Source organism: Camarhynchus parvulus, chromosome 20 (assembly GCF_901933205.1).
Source record: "Camarhynchus parvulus chromosome 20, STF_HiC, whole genome shotgun sequence".
NCBI lineage: Eukaryota > Metazoa > Chordata > Aves > Passeriformes > Thraupidae > Camarhynchus > Camarhynchus parvulus.
This window is the reverse complement of record NC_044590.1, coordinates 5,466,034-5,493,110: the sequence shown is the minus strand read 5'-3', so window position 1 is coordinate 5,493,110 and position 27,077 is coordinate 5,466,034. Positions and strand designations below refer to the sequence as shown.

Here is a 27,077-nt window from a genome sequence, read left to right as displayed (position 1 = left end):
GGTTTGTGGTGGTGGTTTATGGGTGAGACTCTGTGCCTGCCCCGAGCTCTTCACAGATCTCTACCTTGGTTTGCTCCATGGCTGAGCAGGTGCTGGGGCTGGAGGGAGGAAAATGGGACTGAACTCTCTGGGTTTAGTGACAGGAGTCAGACACCACGGGGTTGGCAGGATCTGGGTAGGGTGGGCACCATGTCATTCCCATTGGCTGCAAAAATGTGCTTGAATGGAGCTGGAGTAAAGAAAGCAAATGCATTTCCAAAATCTTTGGATATTCCTGTTGCCTTCTCCAGGCTTAGCACAGCCAGGGCTGCTTCATTCACTTCATCACCCTGCAGTAAAAACAAGCACAAAGCAATGTACATCCCACGGGAACTTATTTACCTTAATATTCCTGGAGGGACGAGTATTACAGTCTACACATGGGCAAAAAGGAAATTTTCATATGTCCATTAGCAGTGCAGGTTTGTTTTTGCAGCATGTGGGTGGAAACAAGGGATTGGGAAAACTGTCACCTTCCCACCCAGCAATACTGTCCAGGACTGGAATATTTGTAATTGATGAGAAAAGAGGATTAGCAAATACCTTTGAATGGCCACAAAAATCTGAGTCCTTCATCTCTGGGCATGTACCCACACAAAACTCTCACAGAACATCTGTAGCTGTAGCTGGAATGTTCATTCAGTGCATGGAAAAAGGGATGATTTTGCAATATAAGGAGCAGTGCTGGGAAAACTGGAGGGGGAAGTGAAGCTACTGGCAGGTTTGAAGAGCAGTTTGATAAATATTTCTGCTGTGAAAGAAGGACGTAAGACATGACAAGAATAGAGATGTGTCCATGAGAAGTTAGACAGGAATTGAAGGGGAAGGCTGAAAAGCTTGGGCTTGATGCTGCTGGGGAGAAGCTTTTTTGAGAGAGAGATGGAGGGAAAGAGTGAAAATACTGTGAAAGAGAGAGAGGGATAAACCCTGAGGCTATAAATCAGGAAGAGCCATGCTCGAGGGAGCAAGGGGAGGGAGGCTTAAGGCCCTTTGGGCAGAAAGATGTGTAGTCGGGTGCAGAAACATGTCACCTGCCCAGCCAGTCGTGAAGCCTGGCACGACTGCACTGTGGTCCCAGTGCCCTGATCCTGGGTGGCTGCTGCCAGCTCCAAGGACCACGGTCCAGCTGGGACAAGGTGGGAAGTGGGGTTGGATGCATACACACCTGCACAGTGCGCAGGGTGGAATCCATCCTCCCCGCCAGCACCGCTCTCCCTCCCTCTCCATCACCCCAACCTCCTGTTAAGAAAGATCCCGACAACACCATTAAAATGTCCTGCCTGCGTCGATTGCAGATTCATTGTTCTCTAAAAGCTAATCCAGGCTCGGGTAAACACAATGGCCCCTTTTCCCCCAGCCTGACGTTTCATTTACACAAGAGCTGAGCCGCCGCACCGGCGCAGCCGTCAAGCATTGATTGTGCTATTCAGCAGGATGGCTCAATAATTACAGCCCCGGATCTCCAAACCCCACCAAAGAGCAGGCTTACCACCGCTAGACTTTGTTGCTAATTGTCCTTCAGGATACTTGAGATGAATTACTGTGGCTTACATTTTCCTGGTTTTCCTTTCCTTTTCTATTGGGTTAATATAAAGAGAAATCTTTCCACTTAGCGGGGCTGAACGGATCAGACAAGTGTAGCATTGACTGTTGACAGCACTTCATAAGAAAACCCTCTGACTGCAAACTGTCTCATTGATATGTTCAACTTGACACACAGGATTGATTTTTGATTGTTTTACAAAGCTCTCCTGCGCATGTTTTCATTATCAAGGCTGGGCAGTTTTCATACCAACACTTGGAAAATCCTAGAGCTGTTAACATAACTTGACATCATCTATACTGCATCTAATTGTAACAAGTAACCCAACAAATTAAGCTTCTTTCACCAGAGCTCTCCAACATGGACTGCAGCCCTGATTATTCTTTTAGTTTGTTTTGTTTGGGGGTGCATGAAACAGCAGCAACATTATTTCAGTTCAAAGTTTTTAATCCCACTTGTTGTGAAGACAGAATTAGGGCTAAATTCAAGACAGTGAAGAGCCATCAGCACTGAATCTGTGCTTATTCCCAGCATCTTCACTGGGAACTGGATCAGCTCCCGTGCAGACTGTGTTGGGCTGCAGCTTGGGAGGTGATGGCACACCCAGGGAAAGGACATGGTCAAACATTCCCCACACATGGATTGATTAATTTATTAACTTTGGGGTCCCTAACCATCCCTTTCCCACGTCTCCAGGCTCTGATCCACCCTTCCACTTTCTCTTTCCCATCTTTCTCTGACTATGCGACTTCTTCTCAAGACTCCTTGATCCTCCAGAAACCCCAGAAAGGAGCTGGGATGTTTCTTTCTCTTTCCCATACAGTCACTGCACCCCTGCTGATGGGAGTCAATGTACAGCAGTGGCCTGCAGCTGATCCCAGCTACTCCTGAAATTTGGGAGGAACCTCCCTGTCTCCTAGAGCAGATTGAAGCCATGGGTTATGGTGGAGTACAGTGATGCTGGGGGTAGCAGGCTCACATAGGGAATAAGCTCCTTCTGCCGGCCTTGTTTAGCTGTTACCCTTCAGAAAAAAACCTGCCTGCACTGCCTTTGCCTTTTTTAAAATGCCATATGTAAAAAGGAGGAATGAAACTCTCTAAGATGAGTTTTAGAAGCAGGAGCCCTCAGTCCAAATGCAAAACTGCTGCTAGTTTTTCTCCCTGTCCCTGTTATCTGTGTGCGCAGCCTGTGGGATCACCCACTCGGGAGCTCAGCAGCACTCGCTGACCATGCAGCCCAGATTTCACAAGACTGTCCTTTTTATCCTCCAGACACAGGAGAAAAAAAATCATTTTCCATCACTGCCCCTCCCCTTCTTTTCCCCAACAAGTGAGCATTTACTATTCCTTGGTGCTACGCATCATTTTTCCGAGCCCGCAGTGCGATTACCTCAGCTTGGCAGGGGCTGGGAATTTCCACTCCTGAACAAATGCCCATCTTGGTTTTCTTTTTATAAAAAAGCAAGGCCCTAAATAGTGTGTAAGCACTTTCCTGTGGCTGTGCACCCTCTTCATAACCCTTCCACTTGAACAAAGTGATTGTCTGAACTGAAATAGTTTCACTGAGATGATTAAATTAGTTCCTACATGTCAGAGATGTACAGAGGTCTTGACATTTATATTTGGGTATTAGAGTCTGACATTCAAATGTATTCCTGTTTGAAAACAGTGTAATTTAAAAAGTAGCATAAAATCCATTAATATAATAGGGAGAGATGGTGATGCTTTAATTTGTGTGGGGCTGTGCAAAATTATCCTTTCCAGGGGCTGAAGCAAGGGCAGAGCTCTGCTGGCTGGGCTGGTGTAGGCAGGGGAGATGTGCTCCCCCAGGGCCCCCCAGACACACCAAGACCCCAAATATTACACCCATGGAATCCAGGATAAAGTCAACCATGGGCTGAGACGTCTCTAACCACAGTGGGGTTGTTTTGACAGGATACAGTCTGCTATTCCTTCCTGCAGCTTGAAGAACACCTGTGGCTGGGATGTCAAACTAACAATGGGTTATATCTCCAAAAAGGCAAAACAAACAATTAATCCTGTCCTCAGGGGTCCCAGCAAGTGAAAAGTGATAACACCTACGCAGGCACTTCGTCCTAAATTCACCCATCACCCCCATAAACAGAAACTGACCTGACATTAAGTTCTGTATTGTGTGATGGGAATGCTTAGGCTGTGGGTTGCCATTATTTAGGAACCAAATTTACATGGTTTTTTTAAGTTTTCAGCCTAATAGTACAATTATTTAACAAGTTTATTAAAAAATCCAAATCCCAGTTGTGTATCATGTCTTGGATATCCAAGAAGAGTCTCTTTTGCCTGGAAAAAGAATTTTTAACACAAGCAGCATTGCCACTTTTCAACGTTATTTAGAACGAGTGAATGCAAATGACATTATTCAATTTGCAGAAGCAGTTTCATTCATGAGGTGACATTAACATCTGGTACCTAAAGGAAACATTCTTCACCAACTAAAATAAAAAAAGTCTGATTGATAAACTCCTGACAGCAAATCCCCCACTATGCCAGCAGCAAAGCAGCCCAGCATTTTCATTCTTTTTCATCAAAACAAAATTCTGTGTTGGGATAATTATGTTTTTCCCAGGATATTCCTCAAATGCAGGGGGGGAAACAGAACTTAAAGGTCTGAGCTGGAGCACGAGTGCAGAAATGAGCGTGGCTGCATTTTTCTGTCACGTGGCTGCACATATTTATTATTCTCATCTGCAATATTGATGACCACGGACTGCTCTCGCTGCACATGCGTCTTCCTGCCCTTCCCCTGACTTGCGCAGCTGAAAAACGCTGGGATTTTTTTATTGCTGTTTTCTCTTTCAGCAATGAGCAAAATGCCCCATGTTAATGCCAGCTTGTTTTCCCAAGTGAAAAAGAAAAAGAACAAAAATAATAAAACTGATGTAGGAATTGGGGCAGGCCTCTGCCTTCAGCAGCAGCCAGGGCTGAGGGACATTGTTCTGGCTGTTAGGAGCAAGTCAGGAGCAGGGGGATATATCCTAATTTCAGGATTTTGTTATGCAGGGCCACCCTCATTTTAAAGCAACAAGATAAAACAGCATTCAGGATGAAGATTAGGCTTCAAAATAGTGAAAATTGCTCACATAGCTCGGATGGCAGGTATCTCTGTTTTGGAAAAACAACTCCTCATTAATGGGCAAAAATGAGCACAATTAGTGTGGATATACATTTGTATATATGAGTACATGTACATATACATAATACAGCCTTATTTTTTATGCACTGCTGGGGTGTGTGTGTGAGCGTGTGTATGTATGATAAGAATAATGAGATAGAACAAAAATGAGGGGACAATTATTCTGATCTTTTGTAACCCAACTCAGCTGGGTAAATTATCATTTTGAGCAGTCTGAAAACAGAAAACTAAGCATAGTAGATGATAGGGAGGCATATTTTTAAAAAAGAATTAAAGAATAAAATGCACAGAGACAGAATGCCATGTTTTGTTATGTCATTCCCTGCCTGCCTTTTTTCATGAGAGAGATTTCAACTTAAATACAAAGACTGTACTTTTAAATAAACAATGAAAATTGAAAATAAGCTTCCTTGTTAAAATATATATCTGTATTTCCATTTCCTCTCTCTTTTTTTTAAAGTAACGCAGTACTGTGAAATTATACCAAAAAAGAAAATAAATAAATAAAAGCAGGGCATTAGGTATTAGGATTCCAAACGGGATAGTACATCTTTAATGATACATATGATAATTAAAGAATACAATAAACACAATTAGCATATGTTTTAAACAGTTTATTAGTGAAGCTTACCATAAAATCAGAATATATAGAGCTCCAGGGTTTGTTGAGATAACAGCTTCTAATCCTTAGAGTCATAAAATCCCTGGCTTGGAAGAAATGGGCATCTTTAAAATGATTGAATCAGCAGGCCTCGAGTGAAAACACACAAATTAGCAAACTCCAGCAGTTGGGCACCGCGCGAGGCTGCGGCGCTGGGAGGTGAAGCCACCGCTGCCACTGCCCCGGCAGCTCTGATGGAGCTCAGCGGGGATGCGGGGATGCGGTGGACATCGAGGAGATAATGACTTTAACTCCTTCCAGACCACAGATACCCAAAAAAAAAAATTAAAATTATAATGATAAATATCAGGAAATTCTAGTTTATTTCGCAAGTAGCCATCGCGGGAAGAAAGGGAGAATGAATAAGTGATGGGCATAAAGGAGATCACGGGCTCGCCAGGCATGGGGGGATGCTGGATTTGGGCTGCCCTCCCTCCCTCCCTCCCAGCTCTCAGCGTTCCTGCAAGGCAGAGCACAGGGTGACAACGGGGACAGAAGGTGGGTGGCCCCCACCCAGGGGGTGAGGGAGAGCTGGGACCCAGCAGAGTCACTGCAGGAATTGCTGGGAGCTTAAAACTTGAACAATTCCATTCTCCCAGTCTGGACAGGGCTCTGGCCACTCTCACACAGCAGACAAACACTCCTGGCAGCCTCACTTTGTATCTTCTGCTCTTGCCTTTTTTCCTTCCAATTCCCCCTTTATGTCTTCTTTTCTCTCCTTCTAACTTCATTTGGGTTGGGTTTCTTTCTGCTAATGATTAACATATAAGCTCTTTACCTTCATCTCCCTACTGTAGAGATAATTTCTTCCCTCCTTTGTTATTTGTTTGTTTGTTTGTTTATTTGTTTGTTTGGAGGGGGCGAGGATGAGTTTAATCCTGCAGTTGGGAAATTTCAGGTTTCTTTAGAGCAGCAGGGAAGGCTTTGGATGAGAGTCAGTGTGGGCTGAAACGAATGAAGCTCTGCAGAATTGGTTTTTTTGAAGAAAAGGGGCAAACGGTCAACTTTGTAATGACTCCTCATCAGTTGTGATGACTTCCCAGCTCTGCAGCAAAGGAGAATAGCAGTCAAGCAATGCTTGAACATATTCTTATGGGGAAATTGGGGTGTTTGGATCATGAAATTAGATCTGAAGACAGCCAAACATCTCAATTAAAATGAGAGTTTCACTCAAATGAAGACATTTCACGTTTGCTCAGCTCCTGGACTTATCTGAACCCGCTTTTCCTGCTGCACGGCAGAACTGGTGGGCACAGTGCTGCTCTGCATCAGAGACCGGCCTGCTAATTTGGGTAGGAATGCTGAAAACCCTTGGCATGCATGGGGACAGCACATTGCTTTATGTTTATCCCATGTCTGGAATTTATGTTGATATTATTTTCCAAAACTTTTACCTGGACTTCAAGTCCAGGAGGTGGAAGCGCTTTATTGTAGTAATGCCAATGCACCATGTAAGCCACATTTTGCCCCAGATATTTGTCTATTTGTCTGGTTTTGCCCCATATAAGTCTAAAGACAAAAGGAACAAGCTGGAGGAGAAATGAAGGTCCAAAAAGATGAAGTGACTTTGCCGAGGTCAAACAGCAGGACGGTGGCGAAGGCAGGAATATAAACATGAATTATATTGTCACTCTGCTAGAAAAAGAGGTTGAAATGCAGCTCATTTTTTTGCTGTAGTTTAGACCCAGCTTGACGTATTTGACCTCTATTCAGCTGGCCAAGGTCCAGGGAAACAAATATGAAAAATAGGATTTTCTGTCTACTCTGGGGAAAGACATGAAGGTAAACTAAAATGTGTCAGGGGTTAACTCAGCAGCACTGGAGTTTAAGCAAACCAAGGGTCAGGGTCTGGTTAACTGTTTTTTCTATTGACTTCGTTGGTTTTGAGTTACACTGAAAAGGATAAAGAAATTTGGCCCAGGGACTGGGGAGCAGGGGAGGCAATGCAGCAGCAGCCATTTGTTGTTGTAGTGTTCCCCCGCTGCCATTTCTGCACTGATCCATCCCTGGCAGTGCCTGACAGACACCAGACTCAGCAGTGACTGCAGGTCCAGACCCAACACCTGAGTTTTAGCTCCATCTCCAGTTTTCAGCAGAGGAATCCCGCATCCTGTGGAGCATTCACAGCAGACGGACAGGGAAGAGCAGAGAAAAAGTCACTTGGGATTTGGCTCGGCCTGTAAAACCCTCACTTGGGCTGGCCCTTACCTGGAGGAAGGTCGTGCAGACATCCAGCCCTGCCTCCTGCTCCTTCTGGGAGGAGTTCACCACCTGGGAGGTGTGAGGATGCGTTCAACCCTCTGATCAAGGGCTGTAAAACTGCTGGCCCATGAGAGCTGCATGATGACCTGTGTGCCAGACATGACTGGAGTGGAGCTGGTGGCACTGGAGGGGCCTGACTCTGCTCCCTTTGGGCCACCTGCCCTCCCACATTCCCTGTGGTGGGCACAGGGGCACTGGGGTAACACTGCCACACTCAGCTCCACAGCATCCTCCAGGAAGAATTAATCTAGATCAAAATCAGAAATAGAATTCAGTGTTGGCTGCCACTCTCTGCTCTTGCCAGAAGAGAGAAAGCCATGACATTTTGTAAAACTTGAGAATTTAAGGAAAATATTTTCAATAAGGATGTGTGCACTGCTCTCTTTATCATCCAGGTGTTTATTTTTCTTAAACACGTGGCACAAGCATTTTTCCATTTTGAATATAAGGTCAATTTAGCATATGCAGAATATTTTCCTGTTCACTTTCCATTAGCATTTTATATTTATTAGCAAGAAACTAAGAAATAGTAGATACTGAATTCAGCTAAAAACCAATTCTACACTGAATATTTAACAAAGACATGACTTTAAACTGTGTTAGTTATTTTTATAGGTATTCTAAAAATAATACCATAGAGTTTATTACCTAACCCATACCACACAGAATTTGACATTTGGATGTTGAGGGCTCATATGCATGTTAAAACAGTGAGAATATATGCGCAGAAAAATTTCAAGGCTTCTGTAAAACAAAAATAAAACCCCCAGAAATTTATTATGTGACCCAACTACACTGCAAATTGAAAAATTGACAGTGGTGGGCAGCCTGCACACCAACATTCATCAGCTTGGATCCTCTGCATAGGCTCTTAGAATGCTCTATCACAGATTAATGTCTCTCAGCAAAGAACCTGCTATAAAAAACCAAGGCATGCAGCTGATAAAATTAATGAAACAAATCATTGTTGTAAAGCATTTGGTGAGGTGTGAATTTGAAAACTAGTTTCCTAATATTTGGAAAATAAACAGAAATTAATATCCATTAATAGTATCATAATGATCTTAACTGAGAATGTTGAACTGTTGCCTGTTTTGTTCTTTTCAACTGCAGCATCTTGCTGCAACTGTTTTTGTGGCTGGGGAATAATCTGCTTGTGTATTCTGTAATGATACAAGAAATAAAACACAATAGGAGGAATAAAATCTGAATTCCCTTCTCAGCAAAGAGCAATTCCACAATCCATATATTTTTGGTAGCTTGCCTATATAAGGTGCAGAGCTTTATTTCCTAGACCATTTTCACTGCCACCTCGAGTTGGGCTCACAGGAGGAAGCAATTCTGCTTCATAAAAAAAAACTTTACCCTCAATCTTAATTGGGTGATCCTAAATTTCCTACAGGCTTGGAGGGGGACGCAGTTGCCATGGTGGCCTTCCTATGGGACAGTGCCTTCTCATGGCCTTTCCCACCAAGGATGATGGGTTTCAGATCTTCATATCTCTTGGTAGCAGAGCTACCTTCCAAGCCAGCTAAAATGTGAAAAATGACATTTTCCATGAGAAATAGCTTATTTGTGTTTCTGCAGATAATGCAGTAGCTTCCTGGTGAAACTAGGCACTGTGTGGACTGAAGTTAAAATACCAGTACATCACAAAGCGAAACCACGGAAAGAAAAAAGGGAATTTATTATCTTAATCAGAAGCAATACAGCACAGGTTCACATCCTGATAGTTTTTACATTGTCATTTACCAAAGGCAAATAACCTGGTGCCAGATGGTGCCAATGGGTTAAGGGACAAGGGGGTTCAGACATCCAGGAGACAGGACAGGCCCAGTCCATCCCTTTCTCAGTGCCAATATCACAGAGCAGCAGCTTTATCACAAGGAAACCTCAGCAGCAAGATGGGAGAGATTTAGCTTTGGCTTCCATGCTCTCCTCTGCAGTTTGCTCGGTCCCACGTTAGTGTTTGCACGCCTGCCCACACAGGGAGGGAACATATGTTTTGGATGGGATCCTCTCTTTGAAAATGTGTTTTTGAAGCAAAAACAAATGTTAAACATTCTCTTAACAAATACTTCCTTTTAAAAGCCTTTCCTCGTCTTTCTCATGTAGACATGAGTTAGTGTCTGTCCACCACATCACCATTAATGGTTGTGCAAAGTGTCCAGCAGGTCCACTCCAGAGAGACTGGAATTTATGGGGATAACTGACTTTTCACCCCATTGGCTCAGCAACCTCATTAATTTGGCCTCAATCAAAATATTTCATCCAACCTGAAAAAAAACCTCAACATGTTTTATCTCAATATTTCTCAACCACTTCTATCACTGCTCCCAAGATTTTAGACGTCGTTTTGAGATAAAAAAACTCTGAAACATTTCGTTTTGGAAGTGTGGAAGCGAAACTTTTTTTAGCCCCTCTTCCAGCCTGCCACGTTGCCATATTTACCACGGTGCTAACAGTTGTCAGAGATTATCTGGCTGAGTCACAGCTTTTATGGGCTCCACTCTGGTCCTAGAGACGCGAAGCAGCTCCTCTGCAGCCCAAGGTTTATGTTGGCATAAGCGAGATCAGAATTCGCCCTTCTGTTTACCATTTAGCTGAATCACCCCATCACAGACCAACTGTCATCTGTCACTCCATACTTTTAATGGTACATTGCACTGATGTTGTCTATTTTTTCCCTGTCCCAGCAGCCCTGTCACTCTGGTATGTGCTAATCTCTTCTTCCAGGCTTCTGTTGGATCTCTTAATGACAGTGCCACCACAATTTAGGGTTTTTTTTAAAAAAAAATTTAAAAAATTACCAGAGCGACTGGGGAGCTGGAGGCAGAATCAGATTTGCCCTGTAACGCAGGCTGCAGACTAAACAGACCTTGGGCTTTTGGAAGCACATCCCAGAATGTGCTTTATCCATCCAGTCCCAGGCATGGCATTATCTGGGGAGCAGAGGAGGACCCCCCCCTTCCACCACCAGTGCATGGCCGCAGCTCTCCAACAAAGTTCATAGCAGAGAATTAATTGATCTTAAAACTGCAATCTCTTCCTCATGCCAGGGCCTCTCTGCAGCTCTATGCTCCTACAGGCAATGGACCAGAAGTCTTTTCCAAGTGCTTGGCTTCCTTGGGGCCCTGGTGGTGGCAGAGCCTGGCTGCTGATTAACCTGTGTGGTGACCAGGAACGCGCGTCCCCTGCAACATGAATCACGTATCCTTTCGGTGTTGTGACAAACAAAACAAGGAGAGAAACGCCTTGCAAAAGGCAGTTTGGCTGTGGGAGGAAGTGCCCACCCCGGGAAATAAAATATATTTCAGGGTATTAAGATTGTTCCCTGTTTTTCCCAGAGGTGCATGTGGGAGTGGAGGGGATTAAAGCTACAATAATATTCTGTGGGGTTTACATTTGCATGTGGTTAGATTGGTCAGCTAATAATTTTAGTCTGTTAATATTATTATTATTTTTGCAAACACCTAGGAAAAGATTCTGAGGTTTTCTCGTGGCCTTTCCAACATGACCCCTATGTATGTGAAACAAGCAGTAACACCAAGCAGTGAATTAAGCATGAAGCAGCACTTAAATATTGCAGGCAGCGCTCACGAATATGAACCCTTTTGGGGATCCCCACGTTTTTGTGTGGGCAAAGGTTTTTCTCCCTGCAAAATGCAAGTTAACAAGTCACTGTTCTGGTGAGTCCGAGTCCCATGTGCAAATTGTTTCGCTGCTTTGACTGCTGAATGTCTGCGACATGGAGTGTGCAGAACTTGAAGAGGTCCATCTGCTAAGGGAAATAATCCTGTGTCATTGCAAAATATGTTTCTGGGTATGCGTGTATTTCTCTGTGCTCCTTCTTTGTCATGATTCCTCGGTTTAATTTAAATACATGTTTCACTTCTCTCCATATTTCAGGTTTATTGCAGAGTATGAAAATCAGGAAGCTTTTTGTTCACTTCATACATCTCTTCCAACAAAGCCAGACATCCGAACCCGGCACAGACTCCAGAGTGATTATTGTTACACATGATCTATGGAGCAGATAAATTACAGCTTGATTTTTATAAGGTATATTGAGCCTGCAGGCTTCAGCAGAAACAAAAACAAAACAAAACTCAAAGCCTTGGTTTAACTAGTAATTTGAGGAAATATGACAAACCTGACGTGGAAGTCACAGAGCAAATAAATATGCACATCCATCATTTTGTAAAATAATGCCTTTGCTGGAGAGACCTCTGCTTGCTGCAGTCTGCAGTGTAAAATTTCTTCATGGTTTACTGGCCTCAGATCCTGCTACACAGAGAATCAAGTTAGCTATAGTTGAAAGAAACAATTCAGTGTAAGAAAAACAGTGTTGTGCAGTAAAATAGTGCACATATCAATCATGTGAGTGAAAACTAAGTTGGTTTTAGGATATATTATAATATTCTTGGAATGTTTAGAGGTGTTTTTATTCTCTGGCTAAAATGATTGGAGACTCTTTACCTTTATTGTGAAATAATCCAGTTCCTAGAAATAAAATCACCCAGTGGTTATTGCAGACAGAAAATCCTACTTCATACAAAATATAACAAAAGGCAGTTTCAGAGTTATCTTCTGAGCACAATAGTTTTGTTGGTGCACTGGAAAGGAATAACACACACAATTCTCCCTTCAGGAACTGGCTTTTGGTACCAACTCTTTTTTTTTTGTAGCTTGCCAATAGTTGGAAGGTTTTGTGTGAAACTAAAGAACACCATCAGTGCCCTTTGCATGAGATCTGCCCCTCAGACTGTCCCCTCCCTGCAGATTCAGGAGCTGCAGTTTTCCCCGAGTTGGAGTTCACAACACAGCAAAATGTACCCTTTCAAAGAGGAGGCTGTGGTTTGGGCACTGACAGGGATGTAGCCTTTGACACCTGGAGGAGGGTTTTACTTAGAGTTTAGGGGTTAAATCCAACGATTTATGTCAAACTGCTTCTGGATAAAGCACAAAACAGAGCCAAAATGCTCCACTCCTAAAGAAGTGTCTTTGTCAAAGCCACAACTATTTTCATGCTCCATTCCTGCTCCAGCACATCCTTAGAGATTTCTCCATTTCCAGGGATGCTTCTTGGAGAGGCAGGATGGAGAGGAGCCAGGTCACCACCACACATAACCATGCAGAAATGCACAACACCCACAGCCCAGAGAAGGAGATGCTGCCCACACAAAGGTGTGGGTCTGGGGCCTCTCAGGTAGCACAAGACCTGGATCTGTGCTCTGTTTCCACTTTCAGAGAAATTCCAGTGCCTGGAAGGCAATGGAAGAGCCTTTGTGTGCAAGTTCCCAATGGGTCACATGTAAAAACCACAAATTGAGTGGCTCAGCCACACCAGAACTGCTGTAAATCTGAGGATACACAGAATTGTTGCTGTGGGTAGCAGAGACCTCTAACACCAAAGATGGAGTGCCAAAAAGAGAAGATCAATAGATCCAATAGGTCTTCAAACAGATCAGGAAGAAGGGCTGAAGTCCCTTTTGAAGTGTTGATCTGACCCATGGAACCTGGATAGGAAGTCTGCAGGAAAGTGTCTAATCTGGACCAGGAATCTGCATCTTCCACCCTTAATCACAGGATTGTCCGAGGCGCACAGGAAAGACAGTGGTCAGAAAAATAAGCCTAAGTCTGACCCCTACAGAAGCTGTTTTAATCTGATCTTGTAGGTTTTGGTACCAAGATATGACCCTGTCTTGGTCTGATCCTGCAGTTCTTGGCCGGGCAAACTGTACTTGGATCATAGTTTATATGAAGGGTCCATCATCTGCTTCCCTGTGTCTTCCCAGCTGCACCTTGCAGTTTAAAAGCCAAGTGCACATTCACTACTGTTAGCATTGCAAAGCCAAAATGACTGGTTTGGGCTTCATCCATAAAATTGCCAGCTAAATATTCATTCTGGAGTCATTACTCCAGGTGTTTGTCAAGGAAGATGTACAAAGCAGCCAGAACATGTTTAGCATTTCATGTACCAGGCTGAGCTGCAGGAGTGACAGGTTGAAAAATCTTGTTTGGACTCATAGACTGAAACCATTTAATATAGAAGTCACTGGTGGACTATAAATATGGAAAGCCAATGTGCCACATTTTTATAGAATCCCCATTCTGCATGTCTTTTAAACATATTGAAACTTCAGAGAAGCTGTAGAAGTTAAACTCACCAATTTTTGCTTCAAACATCTGCAGTTCTTCAATGGGGGAACCTTCAGAAGCTCAAATGCCTGCACAAAATACACTTTATTTGAATGTGCACTTAGATTAACTGATCCCACAAAAGCCAACTCTGTTCATTTAGGCCAGGAATTACCCAATTTGCTCACATAATCTCAGCAATTACATGTTCATCTTTTTTTAAATATCAGACCTATGGTGTGATTTACGTGGTATGTGATCTTTTAACTTAACCTCAAAGATATTAATCTTTATTAAAGGGTATGAGAGACAAAGAGGGGGAAGAGAAGCTGGTGACAGATACTCTGACAGCGAGGAAAAGTCATTTATAAAGTGAACATCAGTAAACATTAGGAGTGACATATTGATATCAGCAGCCAGGAAATGGCTGGCCGAGCTAGGATGAGGTATTACACCTTAAATTGTGGCAACCATATTTTTTTCCAAGGTTGATCTTTTATATTTTTTAAAGAGAAATTTACTATTATACCTCCTGCTTCCCCTATGGTAAAATGCCAGAAATTTGACTGAGATTTACTTGAAGTGACAGCAATGCCCCATTTTGTCCAAGAAAGATGATCACTAAATGTCACGTCTATCTACTCTCATGTGGATCACTTATTTGACATGTTCATGTCTCAGCTTCATAGCAGTTTGCAGCATGTTTCCTGGTGCTCTGAGGCAGTCTGGAATCTTTGTGGTCAAAACCTGAGCTGGCCAAAGGCAGTTCTTTAAAATAAATAAATAATGTGGTTGGGATTCCATTGCAAGGGTGTCAGGCCAGAAAAAGGCATAAAAAGCCTCACAAAACCAGACCAAGAGCGTATGCTTCTGGTCAGGCTGCCAGAAGACCGTGCTGGTGGAATGCTCTTGTCATCTCAGCTGAAGTAGAGCCACAGCAAAAAGCAAATATTGGTGTTTAAATACAGAAAATAATCTCGTACAATTTACTCTTTTATTTATTTTTTAGGAAATCTGGCAAACGGCGCACTCTGAACCAGGACAGAATGTGGATTTTCCCACTTTGCTGAATTCCTGGAGGGAGAGATGCAAAACCCAGCTGGATGTGAGGGAACCATCAGCACGAGCTCCTGAGGTGGGGAGCCCATTTAAATCTCCTTTGCTGAGCCTCAGATGTGACCCAAGCAAAGCAAAATGGAAAGCGAGGCAAAAAGGCTTTTTGCACAAAATGGAACAGTAGTCATGAATAATTAATGGATTTCTACCTTCTTTGCCATTTAAACTTGTCTTTCTTAGTACTTATTGCCTTCCAGTCCAGAAATTTCTCTGTAGATTAACTCATGCATGTTTTGCAGCAGCAAGTCAAGAATTAAGGTGTGTGCTGAGATCCAACCTCCCACCAGACCCAGTCTGATTCAGCAGTCTCCCAGCCAGAGCCAGGGAATTCTCTTGCACAGATCCAAGCCTTGGGAGCCTCCCAGCAAGGCCAAGAGCTCTTTTTCCCATCCTCTTCTAAAAATTTCTACCAGTCCTGCCTAAATACAGAAGTTAATAATCACAGAAAGGGCTTAAGATCTGAACGCAAGGACATAAATACATGTCATGAGAAGGACACACCTTTGGTTTGTTCCAGCACCAGAGGTTCACAGATTGCCGTATATTTATTCATTTTGAGGTGCAAACACTACAGGAATGAAATACAGTGAGAATATTTAGTCCTGGCTTATCCTGTTGACTGCCCTGTGCTATCAGCGCAGTCGTACCCTCAGTCAAGTGTGTTCCATCAGCCAGTCTAAGGGAGGCTCTGTGAAACCCCAAGTTCTTCTCTCAGACTTTCCCTTTGATGCCCAGCTGCCAGCTCCCATGTGGGCACTCGCCTCAGACACAGTTTAACTCCCAGAAAACCTGCAGGAGCAGCAAAACCAGCTCAAAATGCATCCTATGTAATAAGCAGCGTTTTTTTGTTGTTGTTGTTGGTTTTTTTTAGTGTATGGTGGAAGATTAAAGCCATTCTAAATGAAAGAAGAGTGTGTAACAGGGTACAAGATTTCTAAATAGGTGGCACATGTCAGCAGGCATTACAAGAGTGTCTTTAGGTGAGCCTTTGATATCGACTGCTGAATAGTTCAGTCAGAGAGATGCTACCAAGCAAGAGTTTCACTGCCTTGATTTGTTTTCCAGCTAAAATAAATCTGAATAGAATAGACTTAAATTACCTGTGATTTTTCTGTCTTTAAAAGGACACATAAAAGCTCACGAGATCACTGCGCTCCCTGGGGAATAAAAAAAAGGGAATGGGAAAAAGAAACCAGGAAAACCATGAAAGATTCATTTTAATGGAATCCAGGTTTAGCTGTTTCATATTTAATAATGTTTAATATTTCATTTACTACTGGGGACTCACCTTTTTCAGAAGAATGCAAGATTCAAGGCGCTATTGTGCATTAAGATTTTATGTCTGACTGTAGCAATATTATAAGGGTTGGCATTGGAGCTGCTCAAGCCTTATGCAGAAAGCCTGGAAGCAACAAGGTTTCTTTCTTTCTTTTTTCCTACAGCCAAAATAGGAGCTGAAGCCCCAGAAAGTGGTGGGGTAGAGCTGTGAATCCTAGCAACAGGCGGGGAAAGAACTGTACGTTTCTTCACGTCCTCCAAGTGTTGGTGCCTTCTGGTGCATCATTGACAGGAAGAGACACAGACCATGCAAAGGCCCTCCTTGCTGATGCATCAAGAAAGGGCACATTTTTTTCCAGTGGGATGGGTGAGGCATTTTGGGGGGAAAAACAAGCAAAGAAACACCCCACAGTTCATGCTGTTGTTGCTGTTGCACTTTCCTTCATCACAAGGCACTGCCTTTTGGTGAAGGGTTTTTTTTTCAATTTTCTGTGCTCTTAGTCTTTTTTTAAGCCTTTCTCAGTGATAATGTGGGCTTTTCTTTTTAAGTGAATTATGAAAATTTGCACTCAAAAGTGTGAGCATAGGGTTCTGCCAGAAAAATCCATCATTCTGTGGCCTGCAATGAAATCATGGGTGATAAAAGCTACCACCCATGTTCAGCAGAAAGGGAACTGAAACCAGAGCACTTTTCCTGGAAGAAGAGGCTCCTGTTAAATATGCAGCAGTCTTGTCTTGCCAATATTAAACTAGCTTTTCTTCCTAAAGAACCTGTCAATACAGTTTGACCTCTCTCTGTGGATATTCTTCAGAGCCTGAAGCACTCAGATAACCTGAAACAGCTCCCCAGTACCATCCTGGGAAGGTGGGTTTCAGTCAAAGAAAAAGTCACAGAGCCTGGGACAAAGAGCAAGGTGGGATTTCAGACTCCTTGGTCCCATCATTTTGTTCAGAAATCAACCATTTCCCAGCTGATGCCCGTTTGTCTGGGTTTGCCACCAGTTTTGCTCTTTGGAGAAGCTTGCAGACTCTTAGGAGCTTTGCCTGGATGCAAACTGTGGGAAGAGGGGCGTGGAGAAGAGCTGGGGTTGTGTAACATGGCCTGCTGCTTCTGTTAAAAGAATAAATTTGTGGAAAGTAGCACTAGTGGGTTGTTGCCTTGGACTGGACCAGCTGCTGCAAAGATGAAGCACAGCCCCAGAGAGAAGGTTGCAGCAGAATAGAAGGATTTGGCTCCCAGCTCACACAAGGAGGGTCCTACAAGCCCTTCTGCCTTTTGGGACATGTTCAAAATTCACCCTCTTCCTGGAGCAGCTCCTTTCAAAATTTTCTAAAAAGATTTCTTGCCAGGAGAGGGGAAGTTTCTTTTATTAGTAGGGTTTTTTTTTTTTTGCTCGCAATTTCAGTCTCAGACCTCATTGAAGGGCTCTGGCATTTGCATAACTTCCCACAGAAACTGAATCAATGTTTGACATCATGGAACAGAATCTCAGGCGTGATTTAGCATTAGTAAGCCACCAGTCATCAGCACACTGTCATTCCCCTATAGCTGACATCTCAATAGAGTCAGCCTCATGCACACACATGTTCACCAGCAGCAAATTCTTCTGCTCTGACCATGCAGGAGCTTTTCTTTTAACATGGGCTTGCACATATGAACATCCAAAAGACACTGGTCCAATATGATCAATTTTCAGGGCTCCAAATGCATTTTCCCTTTAGGTAAGAAGGCAATTTTAAGTCCTCTTAAATAATTGAAGATACTCCTGATACAATCAAAAGTCAAGCTCCCCAAGATGAAAATGTCTGGATGATGAACAAGTTAATGGAACTAAAATCCCAGTCGTGGCTGATTAGGGGACCAGGAGAGTTTATCAGAGATGGGAATGTACAAGTCCAGTCACAGCCTGACCTTGTAACGAATGAGAGCTGAAAAGCAATTAATTGAGAAATTATCAGGGAAAAGCGAAGTTGTATGGTTGGTTAGCTAAAGCAATATGTCAATGGGCCAGGGATTGATTTCCCTGGAATACCTCAAGGTCTCTGTTCTGATGATTCAGGACCTGAAGGAACTGGCCCGAGCCAAGCAATAAAAATAAAACAGGGTCAGGAGAGGGAGTCATCAGTCAGCACTGGGGATCATGTATTATTTAGCTGGTAGTTAAGGGAAATTATCAAACAGGAGCAGACTTTAAGCCAAGTTTTTTTCCCCATGGGAGGGGAAGTGAAGTGAGGGAAAGGAAAATGTTCCTTTGTACCAAGGCTCACTGTCCTCAGCTCAAACACTGAGCTTGGGAGCTGGGTCCTGGGAGCAGGAGGTGCTGTGAATGTCCACAGAGAGGGATGATCAGGCCTGACAGTAGACATCATTTATTGCTGAGCTATTTCCTCCCTTCCTGCTGCCAACAGGATGCACAGGACTTCTGCTCCCACCTCCAGCAGACACCAGGACCTGCCCTGGGCCACCAAACTAACAGTGACATTCTGTCCACTTGAACCCTGATTGTTTAAATTCATCCACACATCAGCTTCACACATCCTACCCATTTGGGGAACTCTTGGCGGGACCACAACTTGTGCTTGTTGATCTGAGCTGCAAAACGTGTCTGCTAACAGAGTTCTGCTCCTTCATAAATGAGTATAAAACACCTTGAATGAGACTGTAGTATCCATAGCTCATGAGAGCAGCACAGCAAATGAAAACAGCAAAACTAATTATATATAAAGTCTTCTAGAATGATCAGTGGGTTGGGTGAGAATAGCTGTGTCTTGTCTTGTGACAATTCACTAAATAACACTAAACTCTGTCTCTCCCTTGCGGAAGAAAGAAGAAAGCTCCCACAGAACCAGCAGTGCATATTTTGTGGCAAGATCAGGGCCTCAGACACCACAAACTCTTCCTTTTTGGGATCAAAATCCTGAGATGCTGCAGAAAAATTTTTGTTGGAAAACTGCAGCTAGCTTTCCCATCAGGACGACACTTCAAGTTCTGTTTATTTTGGTTTTTTAAAAGAAAGGCTTTCTAAATACTTCAGACTTGATACTGGGTCTTTTTTGTCATGTCTCCCACTAATCAAAATTACAACAAAGCTATGATTTTAGCTTGTTTCATTTCAATACATAATGAATACAAGAAACTCCAGTATTTCACTGCAAATAGCCATTGCTGATGCAAAAACAGGTTTCTAGAAGGAAATTCCAACAGCAGCTGTGAGATAAAGGAACAGCTTTATCCCACTGCCTATGGACATATCTGAACACATTCCTGGGACTCACAGCATGTCACGCTCCATGTAATGCATTTTCCATTTGTCCTGACCTGAGAGCTTTGCATCCAAGGAGCAGATCCCCAAGTGAATTCATCAGGAGGGATAATAACCAGTGCATGAGCTTGGGCTGCTGGACCAGCAGATCCATCCTGCAGTTGTCAGAGTGCTGAAATTCAGGGTGGCACAAATGCAGCCTCCTTTGATTAAGGACCAGAAGGACACAGCAAACTTTCCCAGTCTATTTTATTGAAATGCAAGAGAAAGGATTTTTTTGGGGGGATTGCATCATTCCTCTCCTCTGAGGCCAAGTGGCTGCACAGTCTCAGTTCAGCATCGGGGAGTTTAGGAGGTGGTGATGGAGATGATGAAATATCCCAGCACTAATCACCTATTATCACCTTAGGATAATTTAAAAAGCTGATTCCAAATAAATCCTCTTTGGATCAGGTCCTTGGCTGGCCCTCTGCTCTGCAAAGTGCAAACACAACCACCCCCAGTAAAACCAGTGGAATCCCAAATGTGACCTCAGGTTGCATGAAGCACTTAGCTGGGTATAATCACTGGGATGGAATAAAGTCATTTTGTTCTGCTAGGAATCAGGGGATCTTTTTTTGGAGCATCCTGCTCCACAGAAGGTGCGCTGGACTGCACTCTGATCTCACAAAGTTGGGGGAAATTCAGAGAGATTTGGCCTCTTTATTTTCTTCACTGCTTTCAATGGCAGTCAAAGACTTTCAGTATAAAGGCTGCGATGCTTCAAGATTGTCACAATGTGGAAGGGCAGGAAAATGCCCAGCCTGGAGTCTGACACAGTTTCCATTGTAAATTAAGTGAGGAAAGCCCAGCAAAGGCATGAAGCAGTGCACACCAGCAGTACTTTTGTGTAGCAGTGCTGGTGTGAGCTTTTGTGTGCCTGAGCCCTTCCAGGAAGGGGGAAATGGTCAGGTACCACCGGCTCCAGGCACCACTGACCCACACCCAGGGCTCTGAAGGAGCGTGGTGTGTTCCCAGCTCTCCCAGACATTTCTCACACAGGTTCAGCTAAACCGTTCAGCTCCTCTTTTTCCTCCGTGTTTTGTTAACAGTGGATTTATCCTATTTTCATTCCCATTCACCTGATGGTGGGTGGGATCACAGTCCCAGGCACCGCTGCAGTGGGGTGTCTGGTGCACTGGTGTATTTGCCCCCCACACTTGCAACAGCAAATTAATTTATGTTTGCGTTTCTCTGGGGAGAAGGAAGCCATTCAAGCAGGTAGGCTCTGGAGGTCTAGGCTTTAAAGTATTGGCTACTGGCCTTAAAAAGAGCTTGGTATGAGAGACAGGCTTAGTTACATCTCTACATCCCACATTTGGGCTGCATCCTGTTGTTGCAAAGGGTTAACAGACACTGCAAAACATTTCTAGGATGAAGTGCTAAGATTTAGTGTACTGAATTAATTCTTAAATTAGAACAGGGGATTTGCACATGATTTCTAAGGGAAATTATCTTCTGGGTAAAATTAATACAGGAGATGTTTCAACATCTGGGATGGCATTATTATGAGCCATGATTACCCAGACATTGCCAAAAGAAAGAGATCACAGTAAACTCTTTCTTTTCCCAAGCAAAGTAAGCTCCTCACCCTGAAGGGGGGAAAATATTTGCAGAGCCTTGGCTTATTTGGAAATGCACAAGAGGATTCTAGGTGAGGAAAAGGCTGCGTGCTTTGCTGATGGATAGTTGGGAAACAGAAGTGCAGACAGGGAAGGTTCTCTCTGCAGGTGGGCTCCAGGCACCCGCCTGCCTCCCTCTCCTCTGAGCTCCTCATCAAAAAAGGTGCTTAATGCAGTGCTACGGCTGCCCAGGTGCTTAGTGTTGGGAGGTTAAAGAGGAAACACACAGGCAGATGTGACCTGGAAAACCTCCAAAAGGGAGGTTGGTCCTTCTGCTCCTCACCCAGAGACCACAGAACTCATCCAAATCCTTCATCTTCCTCCAGCCTTCAGAGGGGTGGCTTTTCCCTGGCGAAATTTTAAATAGAGCAGAGAGTAAAGCCAAAGCAAGACCTGCATCAAAACAATCACACCCCAGGAGGAGCTCATAAATATTTATTTTCCTTCAGTCTATTTCATTTTGTCAGGAAAAGAGGAGGGCGCTTGAGTGGGAAAAGGAGACCAGTGGCACAGTGCTCCTTTCACAGGGAAAAACACCAATGTTTAATTTAAAAGGGCATAAATATAAGAGAAATGCCTCTTTACTCTCGTGTTAGTAGCTGGCTATTAAATTACATCACAAGTGCTACGTGTGGGACCAGGCGAGTGCATGGTTATTTCTGTCTCTAAACCGGAGTGCAAGTCTCAGCGTAATTACTTTGGATCCAAGTGTAATTACCAACTGATCTGCAGGAACATACACAGCAGTGACATCCATCCCAGGCAGCATTAGAGCCTGATGATAACACAGCATCATTAACACAGCTTAGCACTTCCCTCCGTGGCTGCAGGCCATGGTTTGCCTCGGAAAGGGCCTGAGCTGCTGCCCCTGCCTGTGCAGGGCTGGGAGCAAATCACTGCAGACAACGGCAAACATGATACCCCAATCATGGGAAATCAGGCTGGGACAGAGGGGTTTTCCCCAAGATAGATCCCCTTGTTTTGGCATTTCTGCAACCTGCCCCTGTTTTTTTCCCAAAGTCCATGATGAGAAGGAGGGTGCTGAGTCCCTGCAGGGATCACCACCTTTTTGTTTGGCTTTCTTCTGTTTTATTCTGCTTTACTGTGACAGCATCATGCTCAGATTTTGGAATATTTTCTCTAGAGTTCACAGCTCATCTGTCTCCTTTTGGAAGACAGTGGGTATAAGGATTTTCTTTTCTCTATTCTTTATCTTCTTTTTTTTTTTTTTCCCAAGGCTGGAAGCATCACAACAAGTAAACAACCTATTTATTGTGATGGTCTTGGAAGCTTTCTCTATACCTCCAAGAAGGTCAGAGAAATTATTCAGAAAGAGAAAAGGAGAGGAAAAAAATCCTTCTTTCTTTTCATAACTGCCTGTTTTGTTACCACACCTTCTTAGTGCTATGGTGTTGCAAAGACAATGCAATAGACCAGCGTAGGAATGAAGATGCACTAAAGAAAAATAAAACTGATTTATTTTTTCAAGCTGGTGTTTTCAGGTACTTTAGTTGTGTCCATTCTAGCTCATAACACAAACAAATGAAAATATGATAAAACATAAATTGACATAATTTCCTGTAAGAAGTACAGAACCTAAGATTATGCGAATAATCAAGAAAATATCTCCCAGCTCCTGTGGGTAGGATTGTATTTGCTTTCAGCTCAGGGTCAGTGATGGTAAAGTGAGATTGACAGGGTAAGTAACCCCTGAAGGAGGTTTTCCATTTTGGTCAGCCCTGCTAAGCCATGCTTGCTGCTTTGAATGAGCTCAGTTGCACAGAGAGATCTTCTTTTTTTTCCCTGATTCTGCTCATGTGTTGGTTTTATCTGAGCAGCTCCGCAGATGTCAGTGAGACACATTTTGTTTTGAGTTACATCAGCGTAAATCACAACTGATCCAGTGAACTCAGAGATACCCTCCTTGCAGTGAGAGCTGTGACACCAAGAGTTTGGTGCCACGGTATTGTGACAGCTTAAAACCCCTCCACGAGGAAACAAAGTCAGGCTCAGCTCTGTCCTGGAACACATTACAAAGCATGTTTGTTATTGCACAGAAGACAGCATTTGCCTTGGCTGTGAACAAGAAACCCAGATCTGTAACAGCTAAGATTTCATCTCTACCATTTATCCAATGAGCTTCCCAATCCTCTTGCACAGATAACCTGCTGCTAACATAGCAGTCAAGATCAGAGCACTTAATCAATCACTCACTGAGGACAAATATGCGTAATCTAAATTAGAACAAACCCAGGCATATTTTATATGACAGCCGTACAGATTTTTAAGAAAAAGCATTGGCAAGAAAATTGCATGAGAACAAAATTGTTTTGTGTTTATGCTTAAAGTGGTAGATTTCCTAAAAGCTTCTGTGGCATTAGGTAGCCTTGAACGTACAGGGGCAAAATTCTGCTTTCACTGCTTTCACTTCCATATTTTCATCAATAAACCAAGGATGCATTTGGTCCCTCTGGCTCTGAAGCAGAAATCCTGCTGCAGACCTCAGTATGATGTAGAGTCCTTCTTGAAAACCTTTCATATTTTATGATCACTGTCGATTCTCTTATGATCAGTGTTGGTTCAAGCTTTCATGAATCAAAAATCAGCTCGTGGAAGGCATCTTAGAGCAACCTATTTGTCTGCAGGTAGCAAAGGAAAGTGGTGCTTTGAAGAATAAACCCCTCTGCCTTCAGAACGAAGCTCAGGCTGCACAGGAGGCTGGAGCAACTTACAGATTCTATTCAGGCTCCTCTCTGGGCATGCTGGGTGACCTTGTGTTCTCCCATTTTCCTCTGGGGGAGATATTATTTATCCCTGATAATAAAACACAGGATTCTTCAACTGCGACTCGTGGTTTAATCTATTGTGTCAACTTACACAAGCTCCCTTGGAAAAAAAAAGAAAGATCAGAGGCAATAAAAGGAGTAAAAAATGAAGCATCTTTAACTGAAGTCATACAACTTTCATCTGAGGTCAGGCCCACGTTGCCCTGACTCTGCAGGGTGGGATCTCCAGAGAGGAGCATCCCAGAGATGGCCTTTGAGAGTGGGTGGCAGCTCTTGCACAGCCCACAGTGCCCATCAGGCTTGGAGACCCTTCAGCTTTGGGTAGAAACCCAACAAGCAGTAGGAAGGCTGAGCCCAGCCTCTGACAGGCTAATGAAAGGAGGAGTTCTGAAAAAATGCTGGAAGTATCTGTGCAAACACCCCTTCTCCATGCACCTCTGCAGATCGGGCCCCAAAAAAGAGTCCCTCTGCTGAAGTTCTGTCTCTGCTTCTCCAGACGAAGCAAACGGTCCCACAAAAGTTCACACATCACCAAATGTCCCATGGAGACTGAATTTCAGTTTATTGCCCTATCTTGGGACTTTTAAATATACATTTCAGTTCCTGCATGAAAGCAGGTCTGATCCCGAGTGCAGCAGGACTCATTTGCTCCCCTCTGACTTGGTTTTGGAGGGACCTGTGAGATTTTCCAGGAACAACTGTCAAATTCTTCTCCCAGTCAGCTTGCTGAGGTGAGGCATTGCCATCAGCACTGTTGGCATGAGCAAGTTTGATCAAATTTGTTAGGGAGATGTTGATAAAAGCAATGACCTAATATTGCAATTAAAGGCAATGGTGAATACCTATTCCCAGAAAAGTCTGGGAAAAGCAATACAGAGGACTTTGGAAAATTTATCTTGGGTGTGCAAGCAGGGATTAGTATGCCTACTTGCTTAATTTGGCACCCAGAGGTCAATTATGGATTTGACTTGGATCTCTCAGCTTCAAAGGTCAGATCTGAATATGAAGCTTCTTTCTTCTTAAGGACAAGACAGAGACACTGCAGGTACCAGTGACCTGGAAGCAGGATTCCCACTTTCCACCATCCATACAATCTCCAGAAATCACTTTGCATTACATTTTGGACTTCAATGCTCAGTTAATTCCCCACAGATACCCATTAAAGTGCCTCAGTGCATGGCCCGGCTTTTTTTATTTTTAACTTAACTTTATTTTTTTAAACTTCCCAAGTTTTCACTCAGTCACTTGCCTGGGAGGCTGCTGTGTGAAGGTGCATGAGGATGGACTGGAGCATTTAAATGGAGGCCCCCAAACAGGAGCATTTTTCCCTTAATCTTCCCACACCACTGGGAATAATAATTCCTCGCAGGGCTGTTGCACAGCTTGATTCATTAAGGCTTATGAAGTGCTTTTAGCTCCAGCACTGAAAGGCTCTGAGCAAGTTATTTTGGACTGCTCAGGTGTTAGGGGGAGAGACATTGCAGAAGGAATACAAATAAATCAAGAGAAACTGCCCCTTCCTTCCATGCATCCCCTGCCCCGAACTGCTCTCCATCACTGTTGGTGTCAAACAGTTAATTTACAAGCCCAGCACTTTACAAAGCCCCTGGAGCACCAATTGTCCCTTTCTCATGCGACATCAGCTCCTCAAAACAGCCAGCTGAGCCTCCGGGGTCAGCCCACTCCTGCCCTTCCCAAGGCAACTCCAGCCTCCCTCCAGAACCGCCTGGGTATTTGTTTTTGGACAAGTCAGACCCAGCACCATCCCCCTGCAGCAGGATGCGGGGGAATAAGCCCGGGGTGCCCTGAAATGCACCATGTGCTTGGCCCAGGAGGGAACACTGGCTTGGGGAAGGTGACCCAGATATCCCACCCAGCCCATCACCCACCAGGGCATCCCCACAGCCTGGCAGGGCAGCCCGGGAGAGCCAGGGGCAAAGGAACAGGCTCGGGGCTGGGGAAGGTGAAGGCAGCAGATCTTTCACATGGCTTTTCTTCCCCCTCCCTCCCTCGCCCGGTCTCCCTCCCCTCCTCCAGTCTGTTGCACAGGAGCTGCCGGCCATGCTGTTCCAGTTCAGGGGCTCCTGCTACAGAAAAGATCAGCTGTTGGAGAACCCATGGAAAGCCCTGGGGGAGAGCCATGGCCGCAAGGTAATCAGCAGGCAAAGTTATTACCATTATGCTGCTAATTAATTCCCAGCTCATTACGTTTCCTGTGGCTAATTTGTACTCGCCGCTGATTTGATTAAACTCATCTCTATGCTAATAAATGTGTTTTCCATTTGTTTTAGCGACTGTAGGAAGAGAGCCCGGTATTTACATATTTTGACGTTTATCAAATAAAACGCGGCGCCTGAATTAATTCTGCTCTGATTTATAAGTGCAGGGGGGAGGAAGGGGAGCGAGGGGATGCTGAGGGTCAGGCGTGTGCGTGGCACAGTGAGCTGGGGGGGCTGGGGTGCTCCTCACATTTCATCCTCCCTGCCCCATCCTGCCCAGGGATGCTCCTGCAAGGCGGCCTCCACCTGCTCAGCTGCCCCCCTGACATTTATTTCCTCTTCCCAGCTCAGTTTGGGGATGTGGGGCTTTGATTTGTAGGTACATTGCACGGTTCAGCAGCACCTCATCAGGTGGATTTCTCTTTGTCTTTCAGAAATTGCTCTAAATGAAGATGAGGTTTACACTGCAGCACCTCATTATAAGCAGTGACTGTGTTTCCCAGTCCTGTTCATCAGGACTCGCTACAGTGATATCAGACAGCTTGAATTTCTGATCGGGGGGAGGAACAGACACCTTGCCATGCACACAGATTTATTTTGGGGATGTGTTTTACCCTCTCTACCTCAATAACTTGCAGGGCACAAAGCTGCCCTCCAGCATCTGCCTTTTAAACCCAAGAACAACTCTTAAGGGCAGATCATCAGCAAATCACCCTGCTCAAAACACTCCTCCTGTTTCCCACATTTAACTGCTGCAGTATCTGTCTTGTCTTCATTTGGGGTAAATCCTAACAGAAAAACACACTGAGAGTGGAAATTAGTGGGATTTGTGTGTTACCATCACTAAGAGTTTGTGAAACTCAGCCTTTCCTTTTCCCAGGAAAACTGGCAATGGTCACCAAGCACATCCCCTCTCTCTACATGTGTGTTCACACG

At 44.0% G+C, this 27,077-nt stretch overlaps 1 long non-coding RNA gene across 3 annotated transcripts in view; it reads left to right on the top strand.

Moving 5' to 3' along the window:
* The window catches only part of LOC115911875, a 175,914-nt gene extending 149,685 nt beyond the window's left edge, over window positions 1-26,229 (top strand). For 2 of the 3 annotated variants that reach the window (XR_004061310.1, XR_004061311.1), the window contains 4 exons: window positions 10,737-11,739; window positions 14,828-14,953; window positions 16,377-16,579; window positions 25,960-26,229. This is a non-coding gene — a long non-coding RNA (uncharacterized LOC115911875). The remainder of the gene's footprint in view (window positions 1-10,736; window positions 11,740-14,827; window positions 14,954-16,376; window positions 16,580-25,959) is intronic. The other variant, XR_004061312.1, reaches the window with a different exon arrangement.
* The last annotated feature ends 848 nt before the right edge of the window (window positions 26,230-27,077 follow it).